Source organism: Epargyreus clarus, unplaced genomic scaffold, assembly GCF_041222505.1.
Source record: "Epargyreus clarus isolate Ecla_fem2 unplaced genomic scaffold, WU_Ecla_fem_2.2 ptg000005l, whole genome shotgun sequence".
NCBI classification, from domain to species: Eukaryota; Metazoa; Arthropoda; class Insecta; order Lepidoptera; family Hesperiidae; genus Epargyreus; species Epargyreus clarus.
In genome coordinates, this window is record NW_027332213.1 from 10,432,509 (window position 1) to 10,447,879 (window position 15,371).

General features: G+C 31.4%; 1 protein-coding gene across 7 annotated transcripts in view; it reads left to right on the forward strand.

The window, feature by feature from the left end:
* The first annotated feature begins 943 nt into the window (after positions 1-943).
* The window catches only part of LOC140742280 (homeotic protein antennapedia), a 246,585-nt gene continuing 232,157 nt past the window's right edge, over positions 944-15,371 (forward strand). For all 7 annotated transcript variants that reach the window (XM_073073148.1, XM_073073142.1, XM_073073145.1 and 4 more), the window contains exon 1: positions 944-1,248. The gene's annotated coding sequence lies outside the window, so the exon portion shown is untranslated. The remainder of the gene's footprint in view (positions 1,249-15,371) is intronic.

Consider the following 15,371-nt stretch of genomic DNA (forward strand, 5'->3'; position numbering starts at 1 on the left):
AAACCGTTATATTATTGGGCAGCATAAAGTGATCTGTAATATTGTCAGAACAGACATTATTTGAAAGGTGTTCAAATGGGCTAGTTGTAAAATTTTGTTCCCTTTATTATTTTTTCCTGTCCTCTTTTTGGAATTAGACATTTTTGAGATATATTCGTTGGTTCTTATTTTTTATATTCTAGCAGTAAGTTTTTTTTTTATATTCTAGTAGTATTTAACTTTTTTGAACTGTTTTACTTAAAGTGTTACATTATTACCTACATATTTATGTAAAAATATTACTTATTTTTTTTTTATTTTAACATTTGATTATGTTAGTGTAAAATAATACATCTTTTTAAAGAAATAAAACTTTTATGACCAGTCAATGTCACATATTTCATAGTCATCTGCTGCTTTCGAGTCATGCAATTATTTTACGAATCGTTTTTATATAATATCTATTTTATTGTGGTACCTAATCTGTAACTAGTAACTGTAACTGTAAGCAGAGTCTGATTACCTACAGTTTTCATTTAACGAATGTTAAGAATAATACTAAGTCAAGTTTTATATAAAAGGAAGTTATGACAACGAACAAGTAGGTACTTTATTTAAACTTGTCTACCATTACAGAATTAACGATTTGTTTACAAACAAAAAATAAGTCGATGTAGAGCTACTTTCATTGCGAGCTTGTTGCTATCAACGTCTGGTGCATCGAACGATACACGAAGAAACTTTACGACGCCGCACTTGCTCGGATCTCCGTGCTACGGCGACCACGGCCGATACAATTCTATCGCGGTGCGACCGACCCGTTCAATTAATCGCTCCGATTAACGTTGTCTCTCGGACATCAATGGTGTTGGATTAACGGAGGGTGGTGGTGTCCTTTTCTGTTGGTCGCAGATTTAGTGCGGCGCCGCGGCGTGCGGCGTCGCCTGGCGGGGGGTGCGGCGTCGCTCGTAAAGCATCGGTCGGCACATTCAACTGACGCGCGCCTCGGCGACTACGCGTTGCGTAACCAACCGCGCCATAAACAACACGACGTGCTAGCCTCCGCACCTGACGACTACTTACCCACGTGCGCCCACCACATTACGTATTGCGCTCATGCCCTGTCTAAAACGCTGACACGTGACTTGACGAGTGAAACTCTCGGAACTCTTTTATACGGTAGAACTGTGAGTTTTGTGAAGAAGTTGTTTACGAGCGAGATGTCGCGACCCCGTTTGCCGACGGCGAACGGCGGCCGCTGGGCTTAAGGTGAGTTTATTGCCGATTTATAGCTCCCAACTTCGGCCGACCGGGAGCATAGGGTCCGACACAAGTTTTGTTGGCAGAACAAACTTTTGCGCGCCTAATATTCAATGTTTGATGACGCTTCGCCCCGATCCGGACCGTATATTAATAGTACAACGCGAGCGCCGAATAGCCCTAACTCTCGCCGACAATAACGCTTCGTAATTGGCGTTTTATGACTCTCTTATCAAAATTTTATTGAAGCGATCGTAAAAACGCTATGTTTATAATAAAGTTTTTAATTGAACACAACTTTTAAACGTTGTTAACATAGGTTTACATTCAATTAGAGTACTTCACTACACATTTAAGGTTAATTACCAACCTAAAAATCATCACAATTATGATTAGATGATGGCAAGGCCACCGGCTGATTCAAATGTTAAAATCATGTTATTCATATAACTATCTTGATTATGTAGTATCATTTAATCTGTACTAAATAACAAAAGGTCAAAAATGCGAAAATAATATGTTTTAAAACATCATAGAACTTGCATAGATATAGATATGCCAGAAAGTTTACTAATTATCGAAAACAATATCTAAATTAGGTATTATAGAGATTATAGTATGTAGAGCCATAAATTTAATTCCAAGAACGCATTAAAATATCATGGTAACTGTAATAGAACTCTATATTTTGCAAGTGACGATCATAGAATAGTCTATTTTATTTACTGTATTACTATAACCATTAAAATACTTTTTTGTGACACGGTTAACTATTAATCAAGGCAATAAATTTTCTGTACTTTATGTGCCACTTTGTATTTTTTTAATTAAAATTGTTCTGTAGTAGATAATGGGACGTTTCTATTATGTAGAGTCCCTTTATTTACCTATCAGCAATGTTTTACATGCCTATCAAATAATTATAACGTATTTTGAAAACTAATATGTTTTGTAACTTAAACTATGGACATGTTATGGTGTGATGGTAGAGACTTTTTTTTTTACTTTTTTTCCTGAAACAGATAATAATAGTTCCTAGTCCACGTATATAATTATAGACAAATAAAATAAATCCATTAAAATGAGAATGACTAAAATATTAATGCATTTTAATAATTAATGAAATATAAAGAATAGGCAAAAGTTGTAGAAAAGCGGTAGGGTATTTAACACTAAAATGACACCAGATACCCGAGCTGGACATAAAAATGTCATACGAGTAAGTCATAAGTATTAAAACTTTACCTCATGCCTACATAATGTAGAGCAATAACTCCCCGTCAGTAATCGACGTAAATAATATTTTGTTACATTGCTTTTTAAGAACATCCGAATACAAAATAGGAGTTAAACCTTATTAAAAGCAATGAGAGACATTAAGAAATAACTTACTCGTATCTATAAGATCTGTATACCTAATATCGAACATTCTTACAGATAAATTCTATTGACTTGGTTAGCGTAGAGAACTAAGTTCCAGAAACATCCTGAGAGAAAAAAATCCTTATGATTAACTAATAATTACCTTCCTTATTAATTTTCTTATTACCGTTTCATATTTTTAATGGCTTTAACTAAAAATAAAAATATTGGTTACTTGCAAAACTTCCCTACAGACGAGCAATACCGGATTAAGATAAAAAGATAATTGTGTCTCGTATTAATTAATGGATAAGTAATTACAATCCTAAGTAACTTTATCGCTTTTAATCGTAAAAATATTATGTGTATCGTTTCTCATAAGAATTATATAAAATTGCGCATATTCATTTGTCGATCCTATAAAATTGTCACATAAATAAGACAAATATTACTCGAGGGCTTAAGGTAGAGACACACTGAGAGCGCCAATAAATAACATTTAAGTATTTTAAATACGGTTAAGAATAAATTACCCACCCATATAAACTTTTTATACTTAAATACCGCTTATAAATAAATTAAAACTAGTTAGGTAAAAAAAATATTATAAAAAGAAGTAAATAGATAGTATTCCGTTAAGAACCGCAATAAACCGATAAGTTCTTTGAATTTAATCACGAAAATGTTTTGTTTATTTGTTTTTACAGGTATTAAAAATACATTAGTATTTACATTATATACTAAGGTACTTACCTAAAATAAAAAAAAATGTGTACCTACTATGAGTTCATAAAATACTTCTGTACCTACCAGTAATATTGTTGATATATCTTAATTTATACATCCGTAAGATTTTATGAAGGCAGATATTGTACAGTAATTACAAGCTTATGCTAATGCTTATTAACTTGCAAATTAATTGTGGGATGGCAACATTATTAATTCCGACAATTTTGTTAAAGATGTTTCGAATTTATCACAAAAATTTGAATAAATGAAGCGTCTTTATATGATTTTAAATTATCGCCTTTTTTCTGTTCACACATTTATTTTCAGATAAAAATGACAAATATAGTTATTTTTTTATTTTTGTCTGTTTGTCTATCTAACTTCTTTTTTCTAGTAAAACAATGTTATTATTAATTACCGCTTGGGTACGTTATATTTAAGGTAAGGACTTCTATGCTGGCTTGTTCGACTAATATTACAGGGTAACAAAATATACATAGACATTACATTATTATAACGTAAATAAAATCAATGTAAATAAAATAAAAATGAAAATCTTCAAATTTTTAGTGTAGTCCTATCCTAACGCGGTGTGAAATAACACTAATAATTCTATTAGGTAATTTAACAACTTCTGGGACAACATGAGCCCGGCTGAACGTTGGATCGCTTTCACTTCCCACTCTTTAGGGTTTTGTCCGTTTTAAATAACTGATTTTCCAATGTTTACGCACTAGTTTATGGTTATAGCAGTTTTCTTTTATTTGTTTACTTCATTTTTTTGCAGTAGTGTGTGTGTCTTTTATCATCTGTCCCTAATAAGTACAAAAAACAGAATAGTTACTTATTACTTCACAAAAATGAAGGTAATTATATTTTAGGGACTTATTTCATTTTTTTATAATAATTATGTTTTGCATGAGTGATGTGTAATTTTTAAATAGAATAAGATTCGGTAGAGTTTTTATATTTACTTATTACTTCCGCTGTCAATTACTTTTTTAGCAATTTCACTTTTAAATTGTAGGTTTTATTCAAATAAAAAAGGAATTGTTATTTTAATACCATCTTAAAAGAAAAAGCATATTTGTTTCACGTTGACACCCACAACTGTTCTTATTTATTAACGAGATAGAACGAGTGATGAGGTTACCAATTGTGACAATATGTAATTAAATTTTGAATACCTTTAACTTTTAACTTTTAATACCTTAATAATAAATAAAATGTGTACGTAACCACTTCTTTTTATTAGACAATTTGTTTAAAAATAAGGTATCATGTGTAAACTCTACATAATAATACACTTAATGAAGAGTTCATATATTTATTCGCTAGAAAAAAATAATGAGAGAGAAAGTGTTAACAATTAAACGGAATTGAATAATAGAATAGTCAATGCGTTGCTTAAAGGTCACGCGGGTTCATTGTCATTACCTCAACCAGAAAAATTAAAATAGTGTGGGATTATGATTATTATAATCGTAACTTATACTTGAGTATAAAAATAAATATCTATCTATATATCTATAAATATCTTTAAGAAAATTTGAGATATCAAATATACGTTATGAGAGTTTTTTTTATAAATTCATAATCTAGAAAGACAAATAAAAATCTCTATGAAACCTAAGGTATCTAACGTAGTCCTTAGAGTAGAAATTCATCTTTAACAGTTTAATCAACCAAATATTGAAGTTGCTACTGGGTACTGTTCTCCAGCCACTAAATAACCACTTCACATCAGTTGTATTAAATATTTAGCAATTTTCTTACATAAACATTTCGCACCCGAATCCATTAATAAAAGTATATAAAATTTCTTTCTGCAAGCTATACTATTGTCGTCCTTCGGATTTTTAGGTATCCGTATTTCTTATGGTCTAAAGTTTAATTTTTTTGCTTATACTTTTTATCTATCTACACATACGCAAGGTGTACATGTGCGTGTGTAGATAAGTGTGTAACCATTAATTCTAAGATTAGTTTGTGTTTGCTAAGTAACAAGTATTTATTGGTAAGAGAGGTTGCTGCAGGGTACAAAGGGCACTTGCGTCATGGTTATTCGTGACTACGTAGGCAGAGGGCACAGCCGAGGTAACTGGAAGTATACCTTATTTCATCTATTTACTAACAAATAATGTTTATCACAAAAAATCTCAGATTTAAAGGTTTTTATTTTTTTTAACTGCAGTTTATTACATATACTTACATTAATAATAATATTTTATTTTTTTACTTAATAATATTTAGCTTTTATAATAAAATATGATTAAACTATAAATATATACGCATAACTACGAATAATTGTGGTAACAGCAATTTAACTATTTATTTGAACTTTAACTATTTTTAATAGTTTACTTCGTCTATTAAATCATTAATATTAATATCAACCACTTATTCATATTTATGAAAATTCTATTTTATATAATTACTATAACAAGTATTACAGTAAATCTTCATAATATGTCCAAATAGTAAAAATGTAAACAGTTTTATAACTGCATTGCCTGGCCAATAAATTTGTAGTCAAATCATATAATATCACAGTTACCACATCCCACTCAGTTAAGAAAATGATCACGCCCGTGCCAACTAGCACTGGTTTATGTAATTTACTGTTTTAGTTAAATTACTTTAACCGAAAAATATTTCTTCTCTACAAAGCAAACTGGTTGGTAAATGAAGGTTAGATTTTATCTTAAACTTCCTTAAGTCCAGAAAAAGTGGATTAAAGAAGTAGTTCATGGTTTGGTCGACGTTGCGCGGGCACAATCGCTATTTGAAATTCTGCTCATGCGTACCGCCATATTTGTCTTATTTCACATCACCCTTGTTAGATCTCAATCTCTGCTTATTATTCAGTGATGCTGCTTCGCTTCTTGTAATTTTAACTTGTTTCATACACTATGATTCGCTTTTTGTGGAGGCTATCTTGAAATTGGATACTAGTTTGCAATTACTTCCATTTCAGTCATTTTATGCACACCTTATGATTCATTCGAAGAAAAGGTACTTAATCATAGGTCCTTTTGTAAGCACATTTAAAAGCAATGGATTGGCAAATTGGTACTAAATAAACTCAGTATATTTTAAGTCTCATTAGCTATGTATTTTTTAACTTTGCAATTTAAATATCTATCCTAGGTACATAAACGAGTTTAGCAAGTTACGAAAAATATTCGAGATGTTCAGCAAAAAGTTTGTGTGTTGTCCGCCTTCAGAAATTTGCTTATGTAGTTAACGTTGTAATATTTTGACAGTCACCCGATTTTCAACAACTAGAACCGGTTCCTAGAAGTAAGTAGGTATATTTTTTTTACGAGGAATTCAAAGCCTTGTAGATTCGCTTGAAGCGCATTTGTATTTAGGTATAATTTTCGTCTACCGTCAAAATTTTACTGAGATAACACATAAATATTTAAATTTTGTAAAACTTATATACATAAACAACATTCTAAACTAAACTATATATATATATTATTCTAAGCTAATTTAACTATTATACACATAAATAAAAAACTTTATAAAAATAGTTACTATAATCAAATATATTGGCTACATCCAAATTCATCTACCTAAACATTTAAAATGTCATTTAAAATAATTATAGTCCTTTAGAAATCGCATTTAAATATTTTTGGAACTTCTTCCTATTGAATGGTGTTTAACTCAACTCAATACTTAATTTTGTAGCATAACAAAATGCTATGGGTATGTACAGGTTGACTTAACATATAATTTTATTAATACCGATCGGGTCCCTTAATTAAGAGATATCTTATATATGTACATTCATTCTCAATATTTAGGTAAGCAGAATTCTTTCAAGATTAACAATGAATTATATAAGTTCGTTATAAACTGGATATGTATAATTATATAATGTAAATTCATATGAAATATATTAGAAATCTTTCACCAATCAAATTCAAAATTTTGTTTCATAATAATAAATTACTATTGATTGAGTGAGCCAACATCTCAATTCTCTAGGCCTGTTTATCACAAAACACTATGCCCGACAGGTCGTGGTTCATACATTGATTGATTTATTCCGCTTGCATATTCTTGTGCCAGAGTAATATGCTAATGAAATCAGGGCTCTCCAGGGCAGGGCATGCACTCAGACAAATTGATAGTCCGAGTTATCTGCGCCGCTTGTTCTGCCTTGTAAAAGGAGTTTTATCCTCCGGATTTCTGAAAACAATTGAAAAATAGATGCAGTTTAGTGCTTACTTCGCCAAAAAAAAAGATTTTACGTAATATATTAGTTTAGTAGTTTAAGGTTAACATTAAATTAACAATTTAACTTAAATGAGACTATATTATGCAGAGGCAGGTACTTGTAAAAAGTAAAGACATGGAACAATATTTTTTTATCGGGATGCTTAGTTTCATCTTACTTGTCCTAAATAGTACGATGCTACAACTTAAATCTATTAAAGAAGGTACATTAAACGTTGTTACCATCCTATGGAAGACAACCTTAAATATAGGTGACGCCAAGTATCTACAGTTTTTTATTAGAGCTATTTCGGGGTCTTTTTGAAAACTCAATGTCCCTTCGAAAATACCCAGGCAGATGGTAATATCTCAACGCTTTTTCTTCATTTGCTAAAGTGAATATGCTACATATTATATTATAACAGGGTGTCTCTTAAGCTCTAAAGCGTAGTCATACACCACTTCAACCAACAACTCCATTTCTTGATCTTATTAATCAAAACACTATGTTCGGCGACATTATGCATTGATTGATTTATGCATTCATATTATTGTAGGTACTATGCTAATGAAATCAGGGCTATTGCACATGCACTTAGACAAATTGATGCGTTTCAAGCGATCCGCGGCTCTAGCAACTCCATTGGATTCATGGAAACACTTAGATAAATTGCTGCACCGTGATACTGAATTGATTGGCTGAGTATGAAGAGTTTTGTTAGAGATACTGGTATCCACGACTAGTGTATAAAGGGTTATTTTAAAAAAGTCCATATTTAGGTCCTTTTAATTTTATTGAGATGAATTTGAGTGCAACTTTTTTGTGTGGAGATAATTTCTTTTATACCAGGGGTGACCTGGCATGGGTGAATAGATTTCAATTAATTATTATGTAGATACTTTAATAAAAATATTTTAAAACATATCAACAATATTTTAATTGGGTATTTAAGTAGGTATAATATTAACTAAATTGTCAAGTTTAATTATAATAACTATTTGTCATCAATGACATTGTTTCTCATTAATTAGGTCATTTTTTGTGTCAATTATATAAATTACGAATTATTCCTAAATTCCATCGCAAAATGTTTTAATGAGTGGTTTCTACGCGAATTCCGTTGTCCACTAAGAAGCTCCTTTGTAGAATCCACTATCAAATCGATGTCATCGTTTATCAAGAAACCTGCTTTTGTAATAAAAAGCGAACATAGTTTCTAAGTACTCGCTATATCGATATAAGTCTACAAAGAAATTCCTTCACTTCTAGTTTCTACACAATCTACATCATTCAAAGTCTACATTTGTCTAGAAAATATTTTTAATTTAGGTACCTCATTAGATATCTCTCCATAACTGATCAGTAAGCGATACTTCTATGCCGTTTTAATTACAAAATTAATGAAGAAACAGCTGTTACAATGTAAGTTTTTTTGTCTACTTGTCCAATGATGTATGTAGGTATGACGCACTAATTTAAAAAAAAATACTCAAAGAACTTGGATGAGACTTTCACATTAATATCTTCTACACGGACATCTCATATGGGCACAGGGTAATAGGAAAAATAAGCATTTTTTTAATACGAAGTTATCCTGGGAAAAATCGAGTTAACATACGAGTACGCACGAGTGCACGTAGATGGAACAGAAAGCTTGTTAGAATATGTAAATTCCTAAATATGTAAATAATAAATCAAACACAACCAAAAGAATCATTGTTGCGTTGTCCATCAAGAACATGGAATTCAATGGAAAAGTTTCAATAAAGTATGGTAGGTATCCAAAATGACGACTTACACTTACACTATAGAGAAAGGACGCAAAGTACGAGGTAAAATGAAAACAGCCATTTTGGACTACAATTTCTATTGAAACAAGTCATATCGCGTAAGAAAGTTTTTGTTTTGTTTTTTGATCACAAATATTATTTTGTAATCCGTTCATTACACGTAGTCCAAAAGCAGAACTGGGTCAAAATTTAATCTTTAATCCTAAGATGCAAATGTATATTTCAAAATAAAGTATTTAAATGTTACTTATAAATAAGGTTGATAAATATCAGCGTATTGCGTCAGAAAATGCACCGTTTTGCGTCAGAATTACATTTCTTATCCGTAATCGCTTATCTAGCTTCAAATAACAGTTGAATTTGACGAGTCCGTTATATTTTCTTTGATTTACGTTAAGATGTACTCGTACGCATCGTTGCGCCAGCTTAACTAGTGGGTCGAGTGAAGCGTTCCGTACTAATATGAGTCAGTTAAGAGGCATTGTACCCGTTATCTGTCGCCTTCTTATGTACCTATTTGCCTTCTTTTTGTAAACTTTAAAAGATTCTGGAACCATCCTTACTGAAATTTAAAAGTAGGTCCGTATCGTCAAAGGAATCAGCACTTATAATTTTTTTATACCTATAAGATAGGCAAACCACATTTTAGGTATATGAAGACTAAAAAAAATAAAGAAAAGCAGAAGGATTTTTTAAATTTTAAACTACTTTCAATATAAACAATGTTTGTTTATATTGAGAGTAGTTTACCTAATTAATTAAAATAATAAACGTATTGTATGAAGCTGGTATGACTCATAACTTTAATGGCATACACCACTTACTGTTAAAAAACAATTCAATGCACGTCCCTGATGTTCGTATAACGATAATAGACAATACTTTTTGTTACCGTCAAAACACGCCGTCAATTGGCCGCGTATTTTTATTTCTTCATACGACTATATCGGTACTTCGTCGCCCTATATCGGTCTCCTGTAAAAAGCGAAGTACGTAAGAGGTCTATAGCGAGCATGAAATTGTCTTCTTCGCGGTCATAAATTATCATCTTAATAAGTTAATGAGTGATTCCAGTAATACTTGCGTTTTTGCTAACCGAAGGCAAAAGTGCCAATGCTACCGCGCACTCGTTATTGCCGTATAAGTCGGCCCTCTCGCGCATCTGCCTATAGCGAATTTGATTAAAATTCATGTTTATTTATCGCGTACTTATTTACGAATAGGAACGTATTCCAGTGCTTTAGAGCAGTAAATTTAATCGGACCTTGAAATTTAGACATGAGTTATTTACATTTTCGGTCGACGATTTAATTCGTTACTTTAAACATATTTTTGTATAATGAAGATGAAATGGCTATTCAGAACTCAAATCTATAAATGGCTATGACGAATATCTTATGGGACCATTTTTATTTATCTAAAATTAGCCCTTGGGTTACTAACCCTAAACTAATTTGGTACAATAAGTGCTTAGTTTGTTTTATAAATTACTCAAATAAATTCACGCATTGTTGATACAAGCAATAGATGTAAGTATTATCAATACGTTTATCGACTGGTATCACAGACTGGATACACGATCAAAATTTAAATCGCAAATAAGTCAGTTTAACCGTTGTACTGGAAGTGAGTCGCGCGGATTCGATTCAGATCACGTGCGATCGATCATGCGCTATCGAATTTTTAATTTCAGCAAAAAATCGCATCGAAGCGTCAAACATTGCGGAGTAACAGGTGAACGGCTCACCTCCCGGGCGGCGGAGACAAAAAACCAACATCTGTTAGTGATAAATTTATGCAAGCATCGGTCGTACACACGATCATATCTACTTGAAATACGTCGCGAGAGACAAATTGCAGTCACTTCAAACGTGGCGAGCGAGTGTCCCACCGGCACAACAAATAAGCAAACCGATTGTTTCACTCCTGGATCCACAGCGCGCAGAATAAGTCCCACCGGTCCGGTAACAAAACGCAAAATGGCTTAATGCTTAGAAACCGTAAAGAACCGTAAACCGGACCGTAAAGCACCGCACTTCAGCTTAAATCCGCATAATTATCGTATAGGCAATAAATTGTCCCGTGTGGGAGCGCGTCGTTTGTATTCGCGCTGGTACGGTGCTTGTTACAACATCATTGTCTTATTTAATATATTTTTTTAATATATCTCCTTACTGATGGTCATCGATTACTTATAATGATCAATGGTGATTATGATGTTACTTCATAAGTACCCCTTTAGTCTTTATTTTAGTACATTCATTATTTTGTTCACAAACGTTTTATTGCATGCACAGTAATTAATGGCAAGTACTTAGTCAATAATAACGATGGAAGACAATACTAATTTAACTATTAATATAATAATCTTTGTAAACAAAAAATATATGATAAATTATTAGAAATATAATTAACATTTATATGAGTATTTGTTACTTACCTATCTTTTAAATTTAAATTATATAATTGTATAACAAAAAGTTGTCTTTTGCACTTGGCAACGAAAAATATATTTAGCATAAGAAAAAGTAAATATAAATTCCATTAAGCCTACTTACATCGGAATTCACTATTGGAGTCAAAAAATAAATATGATAATTAATTTTATTGTTGCTCGCCTTCCACTTAATTTATGTATTTACTCGCAAATGTGGAGAATTCCCATATTTTTATTACTGTTTAATAGTCATCACTGACGTCATAATTATATGCAGTAAGAAAAGAAACAGGTCTGGTAGTAACCATAAACCTATCAAAGGCAATAAATTGAAGCAAGTACGTATCCAAAAGTGTGTAATATTCATCCACATTTTGATCTATGATTTAAAGATGTTATGACCTCACAGTTCGATAATGAATGAGGCGGTCGTAAACGGCGGAATCAAAAGAACATTAATGTCAATAAAAAACCCATAAACTCTATTAGCCGTCATAAACCTCACCGCATCTGGACAATAACTCGTTTCGCGTACAAATACTGTTAATTATTCTATTAAAACATTAGTAGGATTGTAGAGATAGTGGTAAATTCTGATTTATTTTAAACGAATGCAATATTTGTAGGTACTTAAATATATGGTACAGTACAAATACCAAAGCTACTTGATATAGCTTTCGTATTTGCTGTCTAGGATTCAGAGTTCAATTTTCTGTGTAGGTAGTAATGTCGGGAATAAATAATAAAAAAAAACATTTATAATTATGTTATCAGATTTATTTGAAATGAACAGCCTCACAATTTATTAATCATTAACCTATCCTTATCACTATATACCTTATACTTATACTATAAATTACACTTATCCTTTATATTATATCTTCTTTTTATTGTACATCAAAATTATTTCTTTATTTACTGATCGTTCTTTCCACATTCGTGAGCGATTCGCCAAATTTTACGTGCCTTTTATCTTTTTTCTTTCCCTTAGAGCCGTAAATTTACATGTCGAATGATAGCTAGTACCGATAAAGAACACGGAAACGAACTTTTGTTATGAACATCACAAATAGAACAATAAATTACCACAAGGTGTTATAGTGTGAGTTGGCTTTTGGCCGCAATATCTCAAAACATTAAAGTTGTGTATAAATTCTTTGTAAAAACTATTAGCATAATAATTGCTTACCTGCTAAGCAGGTGAATTGTTGGAAATGCTTTGTCTAGGCTTCCTTTGTCGATTTGTGCAACAGTTATTGTTTATGGATTGCCATTGTGCCTTTCAGTGCGATTTTTAAGACTTAACGGACCTTAAAATCTTGTAAACATAACGGATCTCTTGTTACGGCTATTTTGCGAGTATTGTTGACATTTTGCATAACAATAGACTGACTTGAGTTTGTGCAATTTTTTATTTCGTCTCTGTTAAAGATTTGATTTTTAGAATTCCTTACTGTTTCCAATCCGAACACATGTTCCCACTTCGTGTCGATGTTGACATTAGGTGTCTTTGTCTTATTGTGCTACAAATGCTACTGTTCTCATTAACATTCACCGTTTCTGTTTATTGCTTTCACATAATTCATTCGCATCGTTCCTTCTTTTTTCTTCGACAGCAGTCTTGAAACAAAAAGATTACTTTTTATTATGATTCGTCCACATATTTGCCTTTCTACTTTTATTATGTTACCCATATTTAGGTGTTTATTGTTTTATTCAACCAAAAGTTTTGCAATATTTTATGCTAATTAGTTACGATGTAAATTCGTCTTAAATTCAGAATGACAAAATTAAAAGTTGTAATTTTAAATGCACGCAATAAATATTACCCATAGACGGATAGGTACATATGTGAGTCAGTCTTGGATAATAACTTTAATTAATATACCTATTGATAGGAATAAATCAATTCTTATATCTCAGAATGATTCATTGATACATACACAATTGGATAGATAGTAAGCTAGCCAAAGCACTCCGTGCGGTGGCTCGAAAATTGTAATATTTCAAAATTACTCAAGAGTCGCGTTCGCTTGAATAATGCGCTAAGTTTTGAGGGTGGTTGCCACCCCCGTGCGTGCCGACTTACCCCGGGCCTTGTTTTTAAAGTTGTGAGTTTGATCAAAATATACTCCGCCGCTCTCATTTAGGTAGACACGTTTATCATATTTGACCAGCTGGTTATTTAAGATCTTGGAATTTGATCTTTTTCGTTTATTGTAATATTATTGAAATTTGAGAATTTTTTTGCAAAGATAATTCATAGGTATAAATATATATTAATTTGGCTGTATGGATAATCTGAAGGAAAAATACAAAAGGTAGACATGTAGAATTAAATACACTACCTATTAAAAAATTAAGACCAATTTTTTTAAATTTACTTTATTGCCTATCTATGAAATATGCAAAGGCTACAAACTTTTTCAGATTTTGTAAAAAAATATCATTAAAAATAAAAATAAAAATTGTAAAAATAATATAAGTCAACAATTAAGTTCAAATGTAGAGACCGCTAAAATTGACAATCTAGTAGTAAGATCATTCGACCTTTCAATACATCAAACCAGCCGCGCGCATCACTTTCGTTCATAAAGAGTAAGAGTCATATGGTGTATGGCGCATTTGGTAGGTATACCTATACCTACATATTCTGGAGGCCGCACGTGGAGCAGCCCATGTGACAAACCGGTCTTGAGCAAGCCTAGTAACCTCTAAACGACTTACGTGAGCCCGCGAAGGATTCCTCGGCTCACTTTTAATCTCCTTTGTTACACTTTAGGTGTGGGAAAATGAAAATCGTGTGAAAATCGACGCCGTTCATAACTGTTCGTTTGTAAGGAAAACTATCACGAATGTACTTTTGCATATGATTATGACTGAGAATGTCTGTGAATACTAGCGTTACATTTGACTTTGTTCGTGTGATAGGAGATTTATTTTTTATACATTCCGTAACAGCAAACAAAGTAGATGTGAAAACATTAAAAGTCTTGAAATGTACGCTGAATAAAAAGTAAATTTTCAATCCTTACCTAATTATAAATTTATCATTTATTAATATTACTCTAATTAATTCCTAACGACTCCACTCCAGCAGTAGTCCTTTCATATGTGTTATAAATTTAAAATAATACAATGGTTCTTTTTCTAAATAAAATAAAGTTCAAATGAGTAAAAAACATTTTATATTTTACCATTCAACTTATGATTTTTTACGTGTAATCAAACGAATCCATATGAAACAAATATGTAAGTTGGTATATGAATATTCTGTTGAATACATTATTATTCAAGATAAAGTTTTTTTTAGAATGTGTGTCATATTGCTATTATCATAGTACATTATGCAAAAATTTGTTGTCAGTAGTGGTCTGTTTCTACACTAGTGTTTTATTAAACATTTTTATTACGAAGTTATCTATGTAGTTAATCAAATGTTCTTTTATTATAAATTCAACATATTATCATTTTTTGGACCTAATATATATTTTATGTTGACTTTTTTGAATACATTTATTCTGTACCTACTTTGAAATTTCGGTCAAAATTATTTCAGTCACTTGGAAGACTTATCAAAAAA